General features: G+C 41.1%; 1 protein-coding gene across 1 annotated transcript in view; it reads right to left on the bottom strand.

Moving 5' to 3' along the window:
• The window catches only part of CUX1 (cut like homeobox 1), a 189,516-nt gene extending 173,054 nt beyond the window's left edge, over positions 1 to 16,462 (bottom strand). Inside the window, exon 1 of the mRNA XM_029961379.1 lies at positions 16,355 to 16,462. The gene's annotated coding sequence lies outside the window, so the exon portion shown is untranslated. The remainder of the gene's footprint in view (positions 1 to 16,354) is intronic.
• Positions 16,463 to 18,140: the final 1,678 nt, after the last annotated feature.

The following is an 18,140-nucleotide window of genomic DNA, read 5'->3' as shown; positions in this document are numbered from 1 at the left end:
GTTTCACTGACATTTCAGCTTTTAGAAACTGTCAACACAGGGGAAAACGTGCAAGTTTTACTAATGGACACTTGAATGTTGTGTCCAAGGGCCTTTAATGATTGAATTAAACCCCAGGATGTTTTCAAGCACAACATATTTACTGGTGATCCCTTCATTATCTTCTGCAGCCAACAAATGAGGCTGTTGGATGTTCTGAACCTCAATTCCAACATTAAATTCTGACTCCTGGCAGAGATTTTTAAAAGATCAGATGGAACAATATTAAAGCGTGGAACACACCAAGATTTATATAATATATAAATTATATCTAACAACAGGCAAATCTTTCCACAAGACTCTGTTATTGGAATACTAATTGCCAATTTTCCTACTCCGAGAGCAAGAAACAGCCAGGACGTTGGTAAAATTAAATTATTCATTTCAATAAAAAACCAGTAGAGATTTGGCAATAAGATTTTCTATAACATCATTTACACCTGATGGTTATTTCACTTCCAATTTTTTATTTTTTTTATTTTTTTTTAAATCCTGCAAGGTAAAAAGCAAATACTTATGAAAGGGACATGCAGTTAATGCCAAAGTTTCAATTATAGACTTTCCTATTTGGCAGCAGCAAGTCAGGACTTGTGAGCCTTGTTCTCTTCCTTCAGTGAGAGGAGAAAGAAAGCTGGAGATGCTCTGAGCACTTAAGTATCAGCTTATCCTTAAATGCTGCAGATGATGCCATATCTGAGCATTTCTCATTTACTGGTATCAACAGGGGAAAATCCCCACTTTGTCACCCTCTTTCATAGAACTGAAAATAATACCAAAGGACTATTACTGAGAATAGACAATTTTTAAGTGTTTAAATTTTATCTTATATTTTTTCAAGTTCTTCTCCCCCCACCCCCATTCTGTGTACATGTATAAATTTGTGGTGTATTTAAAAAGTTACCTCCTAAAAGGATTGTGTAATTTATAGCAATAAGTGCAGACAACAGACAGTGAATCCCCCAAAATACCAATGCCCTCTCTCACCTGTGTTATCTAAAACAACAAAAGAAACTGAATGTGCCTAAGAACTTAGTGAGATCATTGCAGTAGCAAGAGGGACTTTTGGAAAAGTTATCCAAGTTTTTCATCCTTAAGTTTGTGATTAGACAATCCCTGTTTAAAGGTCACAAAAATGAGTGTGTGATCAGATTTATCAAAATCCTCACACCCACCAAAAAAAAAAAACTGCTTCTGTTTCTGAACAGCAGTTCAGCAACACACACTCTGCCAACTAATCTGCCTCCCCAGAACACTTCTGATGTTTCAAAAGATCACAAGCAAAACATGTATCTTTTGTCTTTTATCAAAAAACAAACAAAAAAAAGGAATGGAGAAATCATATTTCCTTGTTCCATAACTACACTGATTTGGAAAACAGAACAGCAATATTTAATTTTGGACCACAACAGGTTTTAAGAGTCAATACCCTACAGAACATGCCATCTACCCTTCCTTATTTTACCCAGTTATTGCTCACACAAAAAAAGTCCTTATCGGATGCCATTTTCTAAGACTTATTTACATGTCTAAAATGTGCTACCACTATTGTTACACACCTGAAAATGTGCTAACACTGTTGTTGAGACACAGAATTCACTGGAAAAGCAAGTCTATTGGAGAAATATCATAGCCCACCTGCTCTAAAACACCATTACCAGTTTAATCTCCAAGTAGAACTACTTTTATCTGTGTACATGTACATAAATATATATATATATACACAAATATAGACAGACAGGGCACCTGAGTGCCTTTCTGCCAGCTCACACTTAAAGAATTTCAACAGAAATTAAAGTAAACTATGAATTCTCAGATTATTTTCTTTAATAAGCCATCCTGAAAACTGGGTTTGGGGGGTTTTAGAGCAAATTATCATTCCTGGGAGATCAGTAGCCTCCACAACAGTGAGGGTAAAAGCCTGTAGAGATGCAGCTGAGCATCCAACAGCACTTCCACACTCAACTCTTCACACTCAGTGCTGACCAAGAACAGGGAGCTCTAACACTAGAGGACCACAATTTAAAGTCTAAAGATGCTCATTTTTTGGCAAACACTATTATTGCTCAGTAGAGCTCCTCTTTCTGTGCCACCATCCATGGGAAGGAGCCCTGAGTGCACTAATCTTGCTAATCTCCCGAGCAGGGGGAATCGCTATTAAAAATGCTATTTAGGCAGACAGGCTTCTGGGCAAGGCTGCTACACAGGCTCATCAAACTCATTAAACCCAGCTTTAAATCCCAGGCTTGGGAGTGTAATCCCTTTAAGAAACCTGCAGACTAGGCTAAGAGAATAAAAATATGGTAGTTACTGAACTGAAGGGTGTACGAGCCCTGCTCGCCTCATGGGCAGGGCAGGTGATGGACACACCTCGGTGCCCATCTTCTGGCATGAGGCTGCACACCAGCTCCTGCCAGCACTGAATTTAAACAAGACCATGGAATGATCTCCTTGGAAACTACACACAGACACTGTGTCCTTTACTTCAGAAGCAGAAAGGATGTCGACCTGCAGCAGCATCAACCCTTCAGCCTCGACGTGGGAACACCTCCCCCTGTCACCCGTGTTGTGTCAAGGTAAAAGTTCTGTTCAAGCTGGCACAGCACAAAATTAGTGACTGTCCTTAATGGAGGAACAGAAGATGGCTCAAGTGCCACCTCCAGCTGGCAGAGGTAGCATTCAGATGGGTAAGGTGAGCTCTCATGCTCTGCCACACGGCACGGCCTTGGGAAAAACCTCCACAGGAGCTCTAAAATACTGTGCCACCATAAAGCACTTGGACAGACTCAATAACTGACCTTCATCTTCCATGCACGTGTGTAAAGCAACTGCAGAGCTGATTTCCAGCTCTCCTCCTGCCTACAAAGCTGCTGTTGCACGTGGAGAGGCTGAAAAAAATCCAAACCCCAAGTGCTGAGGCTGCAAGGAGGGAATGTGCAACATCACAGGCATCATATTTTGGGAGAGAAGAGCAGAAGGTGCAACTTGAAAAGGGTGCAAGATGCAGCAGTTGTAGAGAGAAGTTCTCTGCACAGGACAGCCCCCAGCAGCATGCTGCCTTCAGGAATTCTGTTGGGGAAATCACAGCATGGGGATGCTTTTAATCACTCCAGTCCTGAACGGAGAGCAGGACTGCAAACTGCTGGGCACGTTGTGTCCTCTCAACTGACCACCAACTGAAGGACTGCAGCAAAAAAACTAGTCTTGAACTGTAGCCTTCTGTTACTAGTGGGTTTTTTTAGGTAAATATAACGGCATGTCTCTTCAAACTGTCACCAGGAGACCAGATACAAAGCTTCCTAGTACAGTGACTAGACAAAATGTAAAATAAAATGAAATCAGAAGGTTCCCTATGGGGTCAGAGCAGTAAAACCGATTCTGATTAAGTTGCATTACCAGATAGAAGCAGGATCTCAATAATTTACAGCCAGAGACAGGATAAGTGTCCATTAGCATTAGTGTCTATGGATGTACACTTTCTTTTTTTTCCACATTTTTAAGGCCTCTGAGACCACGTCTGAGCCTCCGTCTTTCCCTCTTCCTGGCTCTCAACCATTGAAGTAAAATCCCTTCCCTCCAGGCAAAAGATGAGCCTTCCTCTTCAGCATCCCCTCCACCCCTAAACGGTGGGTAAGGAAGAAGGCAAGATTATTTGAAGTCATTCTGGACACAGTAAGCGGCCTCTAATGGTATCTAGAACACAGAATTCAGGATAATTTTAAAAAGTTATGAGGTTGGACATGATCCAAATTCAGATGAGCACAGCCCAGCAGGATGTTCTGCAGATGTGTCAGCGGCTCTTAAGTCTAGTTTTCCCTGATTTTTTTAACACAGTTGCCTTTCAGCATCAGCAATCTTGGAAAGGGCACACTTGAAGCCAAACAAAGTACTAACAGAAATACAACAACAAGCAAGATAATCATGACAGAAAACTGGGCTCATTATATTACTGGTGTCTAAACCTCCATCAGTGTGTTCCTGTCCTTTTTCCCTTCCAAACCCAGTGCAGAGTGACTCCCCTCATTTTGTGCCTCCTCCACTAATGAGCAGCCACATCCACTCCAGTGCCTCCCTTCTCCCAGGAATCATCACTTCAAGAGTTAGAACTAATTTGACAAAAGCCTGTTCTGCACCATCATCCCCAGGTCCTGGAGGTTTAAAGGAACCACGGAACAAACTTGCTGACAGGTCAGAACAGCTCTCCATTGGTCTCCAACAAAAACAGATGAGTAAGAACATCTGGATAGAGGTCTGGACCTTTTTTTTTTCTTTTAAATTTAAATAACTTCTTTATATTCAAGGTACTTGCACTTTCCCATGTGCATTTTTGAAAGGACTCATGCAAAGTTACTCCCCGTGCTCCCCCAAATTCCAGAGACTGAGGGATTTTTTTGGACTATGAGTACACTGAAATAAAAAAAAAAATCACCACAAAACAATTAGCACCGGGGTTGCAAAACCGTAGAGATGGGTTTTTTTTTACTGTGTCCCCAGTTTTTGGGGTGGACAGAACATCCTAGCACTGGTTCTATCTCCCAGGTGCAGGAGATGAAGGCACAATCCACTTGGGATGAACCAGGATCATCTCCATGTTTTTTACTCCTCCCTGATGCTTTCAAAGTGAGCGAGGAAGGCGAGGGTAACAAGCTGCCAGACACTTCCCCAGCTGATGAGCACCAGCCACCCAAGAGGTGCTTGCATGATTTTGTACATATAAAGCTTGTAAAGCACTTTGGGAAGCTGTGGGATGAAAAGGACTATACAAACGTTAAGATATTATTATTATTAAACCAGTGATCTGACAAGAAGAGACAGCTTTTCAAATCTGTACAACAGCTTGAGCTGAAGAGATCAGGGAGTCCAATTTTGAAAAAAAATAATAATTTGAAACGAATCGGAGGATTAGAAGTGGCAGCTCTTTTGTGGATTCTCCATGGCAGGTAAATTTAGTAGGCTACTTTAATTTTGCATCGTTTTAACTCCTGGCAATGTCCTGTGCATTGAATCTGACAGAGAGACAGAGTGTTTGAAGCTGTCTGTCGTGGCTACATTTTTAAGTCTCCCAATTTTACAATCAGTGTTTGAATCTGCTACTACAACTCCGGGTACAGAGATCAGAGGCTTATCAAAAAGGCATCCGTTTCAAAGACAAGCAGCAGCTTTGACTTCATTCCTTCAATGCTTAAAATTCCTGAAAAAGCAGATGAGCATACCACAAAACAGGTCTGAAGGAAATCTCTCTATCGCCCGTAAACCTATTTCAGTATTAATTTTTTAAGGATCTATTTTGGTCTCAAGTAAAATGAGTGTGTTTAGCAGAGATAATCCTCTCAACAGGTGAGCTTAATATATGCCTTTTCCTGTGACTGACTGAAAGAACATTTTAAACTTATTGCTTTTCCAAGCATTAATTGAAGAACTACTTCAACCAGGTACCTGATTTTGTTTGAAAGTTTTATTAGACTAATAATATCTGCCCTCTCCTAACAAAGCAGCACTTCATTTCCTTATTGCTGCCCTTATTTCAGCTGCATGGATGAACCAAGTGCTCTGTAGGCAGTACCACTTACTTTGCAGTAAGATGCCACGGTTTAAAGGTGTATCACACACAGGGAGCACTGCATGGCTGTGCCCACGTCCAACTCCTGATTTTAAGCTGAGTTTCAGCATTCACATGATTGATAAGATGATTATTCTCATCAGCAACCCCTCCTGTCCTGTCTGCACTCGGGCTGGGGATGGGCCTTGCTCACAGGTAAAACATCCCCACAGAGGTCACAAGAGGGGCAGAACTGCAGGGAGATTAACAGGATTAACTCTTGCTGTTGTCAGTTCTTCCTTTTAAGCTAGAAATGTGTTTTGTCTGTATCTCAAGAACCTGAGTGATTTTCTTCCACCCCATCTCACAGACCTGCCCCCACACGCTGCCCGTCACCGACACCTTCAGCCACTCACTGGAACCAACTGCTTGGCTGATTTTTGCTATAAAGCAAGAGTGGATCTGCAGGTCTGATCCCAGTTCCTCCAGCTGAGCACTGCCCAGCCCAGGGAAGGTCTGAAAAGCTTGTGCAGGGAGCAGTGGGTAGAGTTTCCCAGGGAGCAAAGGATAGAGTTTCCCAGGGAGCAAAGGATAGAGTTTCCAGACAGTCAAGTGATTCTGGCATTCTGACAGCACCGAGGTGACACTAACCTGGCTCCTGCCAAGGTGGTGCAGGTGACTGGAGCCCCAAACCAACCTCTGGCTTCTTCTTTTCACCACAAACCGAGTGCTGCTTATTTTTACCCATTCCAGTTCTCCAGCTGCCCATCAGCAGGACTTAAAGGCAAAGGGGATAATCAGCAACAGGTTAATTTGCCTGATTAAGGCTTGGGAGATTTGGCATTTGGAACCTGTGGCACAGCACAGTCCCCGGAGCCAGGCCCAGGCAGCTTGAAAGGCACCGCTCGCTCCCGCCAGCCAAGGAACGCATTAGAGCTGCATTTGAAACCCGTGGTCATTCCAGCAGCCTTAGCAAAGCTCCACTGCAGGTGTAGACATGCCCTAAAGTGCACTGAAAGTGCTTAAGAGTTCAGCTCTTCAGTGCTCAAATCGCTTCTGACAAACAGGACTGAGAAGTCTTAACACATTTGGGCGTTTTTAAAAGCACTCCCAGCACTAAATGAAAGCTTTGGATTAAAATGAGCTTTAAAAGTCCAGAATGTTTACAAGTGCCTCTCCTCACAGAGCAGCTCATCTATCAGCATTCACCCCAGACACACGAGTTTCTTTTTGTGATATGTTACGAAAAGGTCCTTGATGTCCCTCCCTACCCTTGGACAAACTGACAAACGCTTCACAACATTTAAATTACCGTGATTTACCCAGTAGGAAACAAAACACACAGAAAACCACAGCACAGGCTTTTTACGAGACGTGATGATGCTGTACCTGCCTCATCCAATCCCACAAACCAGATGGTTTCTGTTTCTGAACTGAGCAGGTGACATTTTTCATTGCTTTCCCCGTTTCAGAGAACTACAAGAAAAGACACAAAAACCATTCTGGGGCCTCACACCCAGGTCCTTAACAGCTTCAGTCTTAATAAGTAATAATCATGGAATCACAGAATGTTTTGGGTTGGAAGGGACCTTGAAGATCATCTAATTCCACCCCCTGCCATGGGCAAGGACACCTTCCACAAGATCAGGTTGTTCCAAGCCCCGTCCAACCTGGCCTTGGACACTTCCAGGGATGGGGAAACAACAGCCTCAAGGTCCCTGGGCAACAATAATCAATGAACTGATCTCCAAACACACAGGACTGTACAATTTGCTGCAGACACTGGCAAATAAGCTCTGTGTCAGGGTAGCCCCTGAGAGCAGCACAGTGCACACGTGAAGCTCATTCCCAACTCCAGGGATCACTCAGCCCCATCCTTCCTGCTGAACACTGGCCTAGAGCTGCTCCTTCTGACAAAAAACTCCCATTTAAAAAAAAAGCCAGTGTATGTTCAACAGATAAATAACCACCTCTGTACTTAAAAAGTGCAGAACTGCGGCCATAAATAAGCATTAGTGCTTCAAAAATTGTGAAACCACAGCTTTATGGTTTTAAGCAGAGACAAGGTGGAACCCTGAATGGTGGCAATGTATTTCAGATGAAAGCTTTCAAGCAGATGAGAAATAGTTACAGGATCTGGAACCTGAGTAACTACACTTGCATTAAATTATTCCATCTGCAAGTCCATTAAAAATTGTTAATGGTTTTGTATGGTTTTTATATTTATTGGGTGGGTTTATTCCTATGTGAGTCATACATATTTATTACCAGGGGCCAGATAATGGTTATTAATAAAACTTCTTTTATTTGCATACTGTCTTGATGGTGCCCTAAATATTTACAACTGGACTATAAAATAAAACAGAATCCTCAAAAATTCTAAACAGCACCAGGGATGCATCACAACTTTGCTTTTTGTACTTTACTACTTTTTTTGGTGTTTTTTTTTTTTTTAAATGGGAAAAACCCCCACCCCTCAACCTGGTAAATCCATTTCTTTTTTTTTTTCAAGTCTAAAAGGCACTAATTCTTTCAAAGCTTCAAAGCACTGTTTGTGTGGAGGAAGTAAGAGGAGATCCAAAGCTCAATCAAGCCAGTTTTTTTATAATTAAGAAAATACATATATTTCTACACATAATTATGAACAGTAACAAAAGCTCAGTATTAAAATAGGTCCACTGAATCCCTGGAATTGTGCCTGCCAACTAAAACACCTACTATGAATTTAGTAATGGGTTATGCAAACATAAATTACAGGGCCAGACATTTTAAAAGGAAAAAAAGGTGATTTATTGTCACACTGGAGACAGGGCAGGATAGAAGCACAATTTCATTTTTCCATATATTCATCAACACTGCAGATGTGTTAATGCAAAAAGAATTCCAAAATAAAAATGACTCTCAACTGCTCTAATTCTCATCTGTCATTTAATTTACTTTAAAATCGTTACCAGGAAGCATTTTTTTTTGTTTCAAGCAAGCAAAACATACTAAAAATTCCTGGAAGAAAATAGGTTTTAAGAGCATTTTAAAAACCTTTCTTCCCCCTACAAACCAAGATTTCATCAAAGGTGACCATAGGAGAGCAGCCCTGCAGAAAGTTGGGGTATTTGGGTGGGGTTTTTTGAATATAAAAGCTTACATCTATCATTTATAACCCAGGCATTTGGTCTGTGAGTATTTTTACTCAACATATTAATAGTTTCTGCTCCTCTTTCAAGCAGATCCAACTATTCACTTATCCACTGTCAGAGCCACGACAAGAATCTCTCGTAACTGGCAACTACTATTAAAAGAGTTATTCATGACAACATAATAATTTTAATGAGAACAACATGTTCCTTTAATTACACCTGAGTGCCTTTGAGGTGGTCCAGCAGATGAACCCAGGGTTTTACAGCACATTTGTTCACAAAGCAAAAAAAAGGAAAAATACTAATTGAAGATGTTTAATTATTTCTTCTTTGGGTAAATACACAAAGGAAGGAAGAGCAGGGATCTTGCTGGCCTGTTATTTTTATAAGTTGAATCTTGAAAATAAGTCAAACTACAGTTCAGATGGCTCGGGGCAAGTTTAGGAACTGAACTTCAAGACTGAGAGCTCTCAAAGCAAGGCTGGAGTGATCCAGAATAAACTCAGAGTTTTACATTTACCTTTATAAGTAATTTAACACAGACTATGAGAATGGCTGGTAATTGTTGGTACCACAGTTAGAAAAATCTCAGCTAATTCAGCTAAATAAATGACAACATTTCCCCTCAAAAAGCAGCTGATGCACTCAGTAAATCACATTATATCTTAATGCACAGCTACATAAAGTACAACCCTCCTGTAGGAGGGTGACAAACGCCCTGTGAGATTTTTTTTCCTGGGAGTTCTGGCCTTGAAAACGTTCTCCTCTTTCAGTCCTCACCCCCAACCTTCCCCTGCCTGCTCTGGCCACTTTCCAAGTGGGTCAGCCCTGCAAGGGTCAAGCCAAGGCAAGTCCAACTGGAGAAAAACAAACTGTTTGCTTTGCATTGTTTCAGTCTCAGTGACAGGAGAAATTCGCTGCAGAGTCCAAGGTTTAACAAGAGATTAACCTGTAAATATTTGCTTACAAGTATGTCCCTTTGTAAACCACTGTAATATCCAAAATACCCTCTTTTCTCTTTTTCTGCAGTGGAAAACACAGCGCCCTTGGCACTGCTGAAATCCAATACCTGCAGCTGATGCTGCTAGAAGAAAAGTGCATTCTTCAATTGTCAAGTGTGCTTAACCAGAAAGATGCTTAAATGAAATAAATCTAAATTACTAAGAGCAGGTAACTTCAGAGCAATTAATTTCTTCAACTACTCTAACTTGTTCAGTCGAATCAGATGTGCCTCCCTCTTGAATATTTTTGGAACTCTTGAATAAAGTAATTGCCTGTGTATTTTCAGATTTACAAAAAGACTTTTGAGGTAAATTGTGTTGTAGAAAATTGATTTACGGATATTTTGAAAGCAAATGGAGATAGAAACAGTAATTCAAAGTGTCTAGATCATGTGGTTTCAGAAAAATGCTTTAAATTAAACTTCTCTGCCTAGTAACACACAACACATGATCATGACTCCTGCAGGTCAAGGGAATTATTTCCCTGGATTTCAGACCTTTACAATTGCTGTTGTACAGCTACACAGTTATCCATGAAATCCTGCAGAGCAATAATCCCCAAAATATGGCCTCATTTGGTAAAAGGACCTTCTCAAGCCCTGTTATCCCTCAATAAATGACACGGATTCTGCAGCAAGCCAAGAACCTGCTGCCCACCCACTGCCTCCACCACCACCCTGGGAACAGGGTTGGCTTTGGAAAACAAACAGAACTGACAATTTCCTGCACCTGGGATGCCAATCCAACCACCAAACTGCCCCAGTGCTTGGGGGCAGGGGGAATATTCACAACACACTGACAAATTTGGCAGGAACACCAGGTGTGGGGAAGGTTTGATCCTGGTGTGGATCTGCTGCTCCCCCACTCCTGGAGCTACAGCAAGAACCACTGCAAGCATTGAGTGACAAACACAATTATTTCAAAAAAATCTAATAAAGTTTAGTGCTTACAGTGGTGGGAATGGCCAATGGAGGTCAGTTTTGGGAGAATGCTAGAAAAATACAGCTGTGTATAAGAATTGTTTTAATGTTCTCTTACTTCCAATAAAAAGGCAGCAAGAGACCATAATATAGAAGAACACCTTAGAAACACTGAGGGGTTTCCCATTAACGATTAGAATATGCTGAAGTCAAATATATATTAAATAATGACAACAAAATTATTGAGAACCACGAATAAGGGCCATCCAGTATGAGGTCAGACCTGATTTAACCCCTCTGACTCCACAAGACTGGTGTTTAGATCACATTTAAAGACATGGAGCTTGATTTTATTACTTTTCTGAAAAAGACACTTTTCCATTTAGGTTTTGAAATACCAAGCCCACGTAGCACAAATTGTCACAGACATCATTTATCTGGCAAACAAACCTCTTGGAAATAAAAACATGGGAAGGGAGGACATGGCACCTAAATATCATTATCCTAAAGGAGAAGTAGTCAATGAAGGTAAAAAAAAAAAAAGGGAAAAGAGGGAAGGAAAGGGAAAAGGAGAAAAGAAAGCAAAAAGAGAAAAAGGGAAAAAAAGAGGAAAAGGAAAAAAAGGGGAAAAGGGGAAATAGAAAAAAAAGAGGGGGGAAAGAAAAACAAAGACAAAACCAGAAAACAATAAAAGGAGTGGAACAACCCAGCTGTAGATGGCAGCAAATCAATATTCACCCCTCTGTACACAGACACTGAGAACATCAATTATCTACAGACAGATCGTGTGTTTTCAGTAGGTTTTGTTATTATTTTCACTTTGTCACACAGACCAGACCAAAGTTGACTGTGCAAAGTCATCAGGAATCAACACAATTCACTACCCACAATTTGGAAGATCCTGCTCTCATTTCAAGAACTAATTCAAGCAACTGCAATAATTTATTTTTTTTTGTTTACCCTTAATTTGATTATCTTTTGCTGAAGAGACTGGATAATTCAATAGAATACTCCAGAAACACTAGAAAAAAAGAATTTAAGAATTTTACCTTTTAAAAAATGGAACCCTTCCATAATGACTGTCTCCATTTCCTTTAGTTCCCTATGACTTGCAATTATGATATTTTTTCTAAAAAAAAAAAAAGCCTATGGATCTTAAAGACATCCATCACCCTGACATGCAACATCATGAATAAAACTATTACTTCACTAACAAAATGTTTTACAGGCTTTTTTCTTTCTCTTTGGGGCAGAGCCATGACAGAGCAGGATGGGGATGATGGTGATAGTTGGGGTAACAAGAGCACTGGTGGAAACCAGGTTTGAGGCAGGCAGGTAAATGTCATTCACTTGAGATTAACCAGGGATTTGGGGCCAGCAGGTTGCCCCCTCCACCCAGGCAGTGTTAAGATATCATTTTATTTTCTAGCACCTTCTAATATTTCCATTTTCCAAAGCATTTTCAAGCCCTTCATTTGAGAACACACTGTGCTTACAGGTTCTCCCATGTCCTTCCATAACTCTGCCCACCCAACCTTTAACCTCCTTTACAGAATTCCCATGTCTGTTTGGGCCTTTAAAGGTAATCTTGACCTTCCCAATCTCACCAACTGAGTACATTTTACAACCCAGAAACCACAAAGAGCAACAACAGTGAGGAATCACCCATCCAACTCACCACCAGGATGAAAACCAGGGACACGGTTGCAGGGGAGGCTCCTGGCTCCAAATCTGGGCTTTATGCAGGTGCCTCACATCTGCTCTCAAATTAGAAAACTAGTGGCTAATTTTATTGCCCAGGAGCAGCTGGCCCAGGCCTCCTTGGCTGGTCTTTTGTCTTGAGCTCAGTTTAATGACTGGTCCAGGTGAGCCTGGGAACAACCCACAGAGCTCAACATCACCTGGCTGACAGGCCCAAATCACAGAGGAAAGCAGAGAAGAGCCAGAGGTTAAACAGGCTTAAAAGTGGAAGTATTAGATAAGCTTTTCACTGTTGAAAACAGAAAAAGTTAAGCAAAAAGTAGTTACTGAACTAAGAATCTGGGTAGAAAAAAGGCAAAGTTATCAGCATTAGGAACTGCCTATACTTTGTGCCAAAAATTATTATCCTGTTCAGCAGAAATTATTTAGAGATGAAAAAAAAAAAACAACTCTCAAAGACAGTCCTTCAAACATTCACACCAGAACTGGCATATGAGGACAGGATTAATTAAACCAAGAATTCCACAGAGGTTAAAATACCCCCAAAAAAATCACACTTGGTCACAACAGTTCAGGAATTGTCACTATAAGAACATAATCATCTGATGCAGGCTGGCAATTCACATGATGTATTTTGAAATGTCTTCCAAGTAACAGTCATGTAAAATTGATGTTTCAAGTAATCTCCTGCCCAGTCTCAGCCTTCCACAGGAGCTGCTCAAATTGAAACAGAGACTGAAAATACCCCAAAAGAGCTATGAGAAGCAGGTTCTCATCCCCTAAAAGGTGTGAGGAGGCAAAAAGTATTTTTGCTAGAACAGGTTAAGAACCCTTTCTAAAAGTTTCTGCATGTTAACAACCACCACTGAATTTTTCTGTTCACAAAAGGTTCCCAAACATGTGATACTTCCTCCCAGAGTCATCTCCCAGTGTGCCAAGACAGAAATAGTATTTTAACATTTTTAAATACCAAAAGCCCTAGAGACATTCCTCTAAACATGAAAATATTGTATTGCTTTTGCAGCAATCTGATAATTTGCAGGGAAGGCAGAAATGACCCAAATAGATCCGTCACAGTTTTTAAAGTAAAAAGAAACAGAAGTATCCTCAACTTCATCAGTAATTTTTGGGATCCTTTTCTGCTACACAGGAGATATTATGGAAAGTCTAGAGGACATCCCAGGCAGCAATGGATAGGAAAGTCAAGGCAATGGACACTCATCTCCTGATTTATGGTGAGATTGGCAACAGCAGAGGAAAAGAGATGCTGGCACAGACTAACCCAGGGCTGTACTGACAGGGATGCAGGCAGAGAGAAACAGAAAATGGAAAGCAGAATTCTGAAACAGATTGTTATATTTAACAATTCCATCTTTGTGGGGTTGTTTCTTTTTTTTTTTTTTTTAAATACCAATAAAGTTGTTACTTCAGTGTGGAAATTTAAGTTAAGCTGTACACTGGGTTATTTATCTATCTGAGGAACATTCCACATGCAGGCTGGTTTTCTACTACAGAACTCTTTTGTTATGAAAAAGAGCACAGTGGATGTTTTAGGAACGTAAATGTATCAGTTTGGAAACGCCAGTGACTCACTGTGTGTTCTCTGTCCACCTCAAGGATGTTTCTCCTTACTGGGGAGGTTTTCAGACAAAATTGCCGTTTGGGAAAAAAATCAAGGTGAGGAATTATTCCTCTTGCCTTCTCATTTTCAACTGGCTTCCAAAACTAAGTACTGAGAGGTGTTCACAGACCTCCTTTCTATTTGGAAGTTCAGAAAACAGCTGAAGGCACACAAAATTAGGCTTTTGTGTGAAGAGGAATAAATACCAGTGCAGTTTTCCAGCAGGGATTTCTGGACACCCACACCTACCACACCCCTTGGACAGGAGAGGGTGCCCCTATCAGACCTTCCACAGCTGAGCTACTCCCTCCATGCCTCTGGGAGCAAAAATCACATCTAAATTGTGCTACAGCTGCCTATTCCTACAGTTCTGATACTTTCTTCTAATTCTCTGATCCCGTTTTCATTTTTTAACTCTGTCTGAGAAAGCAGAAGAGGAGCTGGACCGTGTTGCTGCTCAGAAACAAAGCTGCAGAAAGAGCAACACAGCAGAGAAGGCAGAGAAAAGGAGAACCTGAAAAATCCATGCAAGCTTTTAAGGAATGTGGTTCCATAGGATTTGTAGGACAAAAGATGAGGATGCAGAATCCAGCAGAGATCCAAATTTCCCCAACACTGGGGATGTTCAGAGCTGTTGTTCTGAATGTAGTCCCTGAATGAATGAAACTCCTTCCATGTAGTATTTTGGAAGAGAACAGAGGCTACAGAATTCTCTCTTGTAAAATAATATTTAAAACCCTCCCATCAAATGATTTAACTTTCTCATCCTCCTTACTGGAAAGAACTAACTGCATATCATTTCCCACTGTATCCCTAAAGTAACTCCACAGAGGATGTAATTTTCCTCAGGACATTCCTCTCCCTGAGTTACCAAGATGCTCTCACAAGGCACATCAAAAGTGCAGTGCTGGTTGGGGTTTTTTTGCTTGTTTCTCCCCACTGTAACCTTCTGCTCCATAAAAATAAAACTAAAAAAGAAATCATCCTGCAATCCATGTGTAACATGCTCTCAACCAGGAGCTGGCAGCTACAGCCACATTTTGAGGAACCTGTCATTTTCCTTATAGGAAAAAAAAAGAAGGCAGCAGGAAACTCAAGTGTTGTAGAATGATCTAAGTTTCTAGCAAACAATTGAAAATGTGGCCCCAGCATTGTGCTTATTTTCTAGATTTTGTACAGTTTCCTATACCATCCATATTCTTTCCCTTCTCTCCTTCCTCCTTCTCTTCCCAGGAGTTTGTTCTCTCCTGCAAAGGGAATCAACCCACCCTCTCACAGCTACTGAACTCACTCCTCAAATTCTTTTGCTCCTTTTATAAAGTTCTGTTCCTTCAAAGCTGCAGTCCCCAAATTTTCTCTTCTTCAAGGAGAACTGATTTCTGCCCCACAAATCTTCCTCATGGCATCAATTAAACACTGCCCCTTCCCCACAAGCCACTCCTGCTCCAACATTCCCTTTCCCCTCTCTGGGCTCAGCATCTCTCCCCCTGCACCAACAGGAAGCAAAGCAGCATCTGCTCCTTGAGAATCAGGAATAAAGGTTAGGAAAGCTGCCTGCTGCTTCCCTCCCAGGAAGGCACTTGGAAGGAACCAATACTGGCATCTCAGTTATCTGGAACTGGCTTTGAAACCCTACAACATTCTTGGATGAACAGATTGCTGGCAACCATCAGGGGGAAAAAAAAACCCAAAACCCACAAAACAAACAAAGGATCCAGCCAGGCCTACACATTGCCACACATTCAGGAGGTAACAAAACGAGATTATTTGTATTTTGGGTGTAACCATGCACAGGTGTACACACACACACTGCACTGCCTGCATGGCATGGAAGAGTTGAAACACTCCCAGCTTCCCACAGGTGATGTTCACCTCTCCCAGGTCTCCCCAGCATCAGCCCCTGCCCCTTTTACACCTTTCACACCACACCTGCAGTGTTCTGTGTGCATCCTCCCAGGGCAGTTCAGCTCAGCACTGGCCTTGTTGCATTCCCAGTGCAATCAACAGCGAAACTTAATTTGATTTTTGATGGAAAAATGAGCATGGTGGAAGCTACGCCCTTGACAGAGATTTATTCAGGCAGGGAAATGTCACTTCCTACATCCAAGTGCTCAGAGAGTTTGGATTAGCCAAGAACTTTCTTCCAACTCTCCAGGTTTATGTTATTATAAAATTTAGAGCAAGCCTGTTTGAAGGCCAGTGTTGATTCTTCCTCTAAAAGCATCGATCCACATTTCATTATTTACAGAAAGCCATCGAAGACAGGCAGCCTTGGTTAAGGTGGTGGACTTGGCAATATGCACAGGTAAATCACAGAAATACACCATTAAGAAAAAATCATCACTTCCACAGGCCTAAAACCATGTTCTACTGAGGGAGACTGGAACAGCTTCTCCTCTTACCTCTGGAGTGTTTTTCTTGAACTCCCGACTTTGCTCGATAAGTTTTTTCCTGGACTGCTCACTTTCATCTTGCCGGTTTGCCAATATTGTTGCTGTGGTATCGAGCTCTCTCTGAGAAAAACAAAACATAAAACAAGAAAAAAAAAGAAAAAGGGAAATATTGTCAGAGCTGTGTTTGTCACAGAAATAAAAATCTCTCATATACACATTGGGAATATTGAGGTGGCCGGACCATGGAGCAGTACAGGACAAAGCACCAACCTGCCAGGAATTTACCCCCTGAATACCATCAAATGAAGCTCCAGAACCTTCCTGATTCCATCCTGCAACCAAAATATCACCATTTTCCATAAAAGCATCCATGGCTTCACCCCAGCATTACACAAGACAGCAGCAGTGGCAATACACACATCCTAATAATAATTCCCAAATCCAGGGAAGATTACAGAGTATGGACATATTCAAACCAGGTTTATTTTCACCTGGTTTTATCTGCTTTTTAAAGATACTGGTTTTCCCCTTTTTGAGTTACTCTATGAAAAAGAAATATTATTAACTCCAATGTTGGTTAACCTTACACCAGTCATGCTTCAGTCACTCTTAATTTCCTATAATATACTGTATATAATTCCACACTGCCACTGCAGTGCTCTTTTCCATTTAAGTTGTTCCTTATTTGAATACAAAATTATCTTTTCCTGTTATTGGAATCTATTCCTCTAAAATTATTAGCAGGGACCTCCATTTCCTCTCCAAAACATATAATTTTTAAGCACCTGATGAATGCCAGATTATCTTCCAGCAGTTTCTACCAGGCTGGAGCACAGGCTCCATCTTTTCACAGCTTCCTCCCAGTGTTATCCCCATCCCAGTTTCTGCACTCAGTCCTGTGCTTCCAAATGTCACCATAATAGATTGAACAGGTCACTTATCAGCACACAAACCAACAATACTCAATCTCCTGTGGCAGTTTATGCCTCTTCTGCAGTATTTCCACGTAACATGAAAAAATAAAGGCAAAACCCTCCACTCAGCTAAGCACAACATTCCCCAAGTCACTTGGAAAACTAAGAATTTATAAAAGGAATTTTTCCCCCCTTATTAATTCCGAAGGAGAAAAACCTAGCTATGAGAAAGAAGTTCATGAAAAGTGAGAACAACTTAATACAGCAAGACTGTCTTCAACTCATGCCTCTGCCAAAATGCCTCCAACCTTTATGCAAAGACTCCAATATTCTCCACCAAAAAACCTGCCACACCTCTGGCATTTGTTTGGAACTCAACCACCTGTAATGGACCAAACCCACAGGCCTGGGACCTCCTGTCATGTTTGAGACCAGATCCCAAATAGGTGCTCAAGATGTTGACTGATGCTAGATACAGCTACTGGTTTCTAAATACTCTGAAAAAGCCTAATTTCAAATATTAGATACATTTTTTTAATGGATAAATCCTACAACTTTAAATGACTGGATGGATGGACATGGGTTTTATGGGACTCCACAGTTTGAACTGTGGAGGGAAAACAAAAAGCCTTGCATAGTTTCCAACTCAAAAGGATCAATACTCCCCCCCCCCTTTAGGTTTCTTAGCATAAAATTAAGATCCTTTTTTTTCCCTAATAAATATAGGGACCATAGTTTTCTTAATCCTTGGAAACAAGCTCAATATGACAAGTGGATTTGAAGCCAGGCAGCAATGCTGGAGCCAGTGACCTAAATATTGTCACTGAAATGCTAAAAAAACCTTCCATATCTGACTTTGAGTAAAGAAACAGGGCAATATG

This window comes from Manacus vitellinus, unplaced genomic scaffold (assembly GCF_001715985.3).
Source record: "Manacus vitellinus isolate BGI_N305 unplaced genomic scaffold, ASM171598v3 scaffold_32_pilon, whole genome shotgun sequence".
Taxonomy (NCBI): domain Eukaryota; kingdom Metazoa; phylum Chordata; class Aves; order Passeriformes; family Pipridae; genus Manacus; species Manacus vitellinus.
Note: the sequence above shows the minus strand (reverse complement) of the source record. Positions and strands in the feature narration are given on the sequence as shown.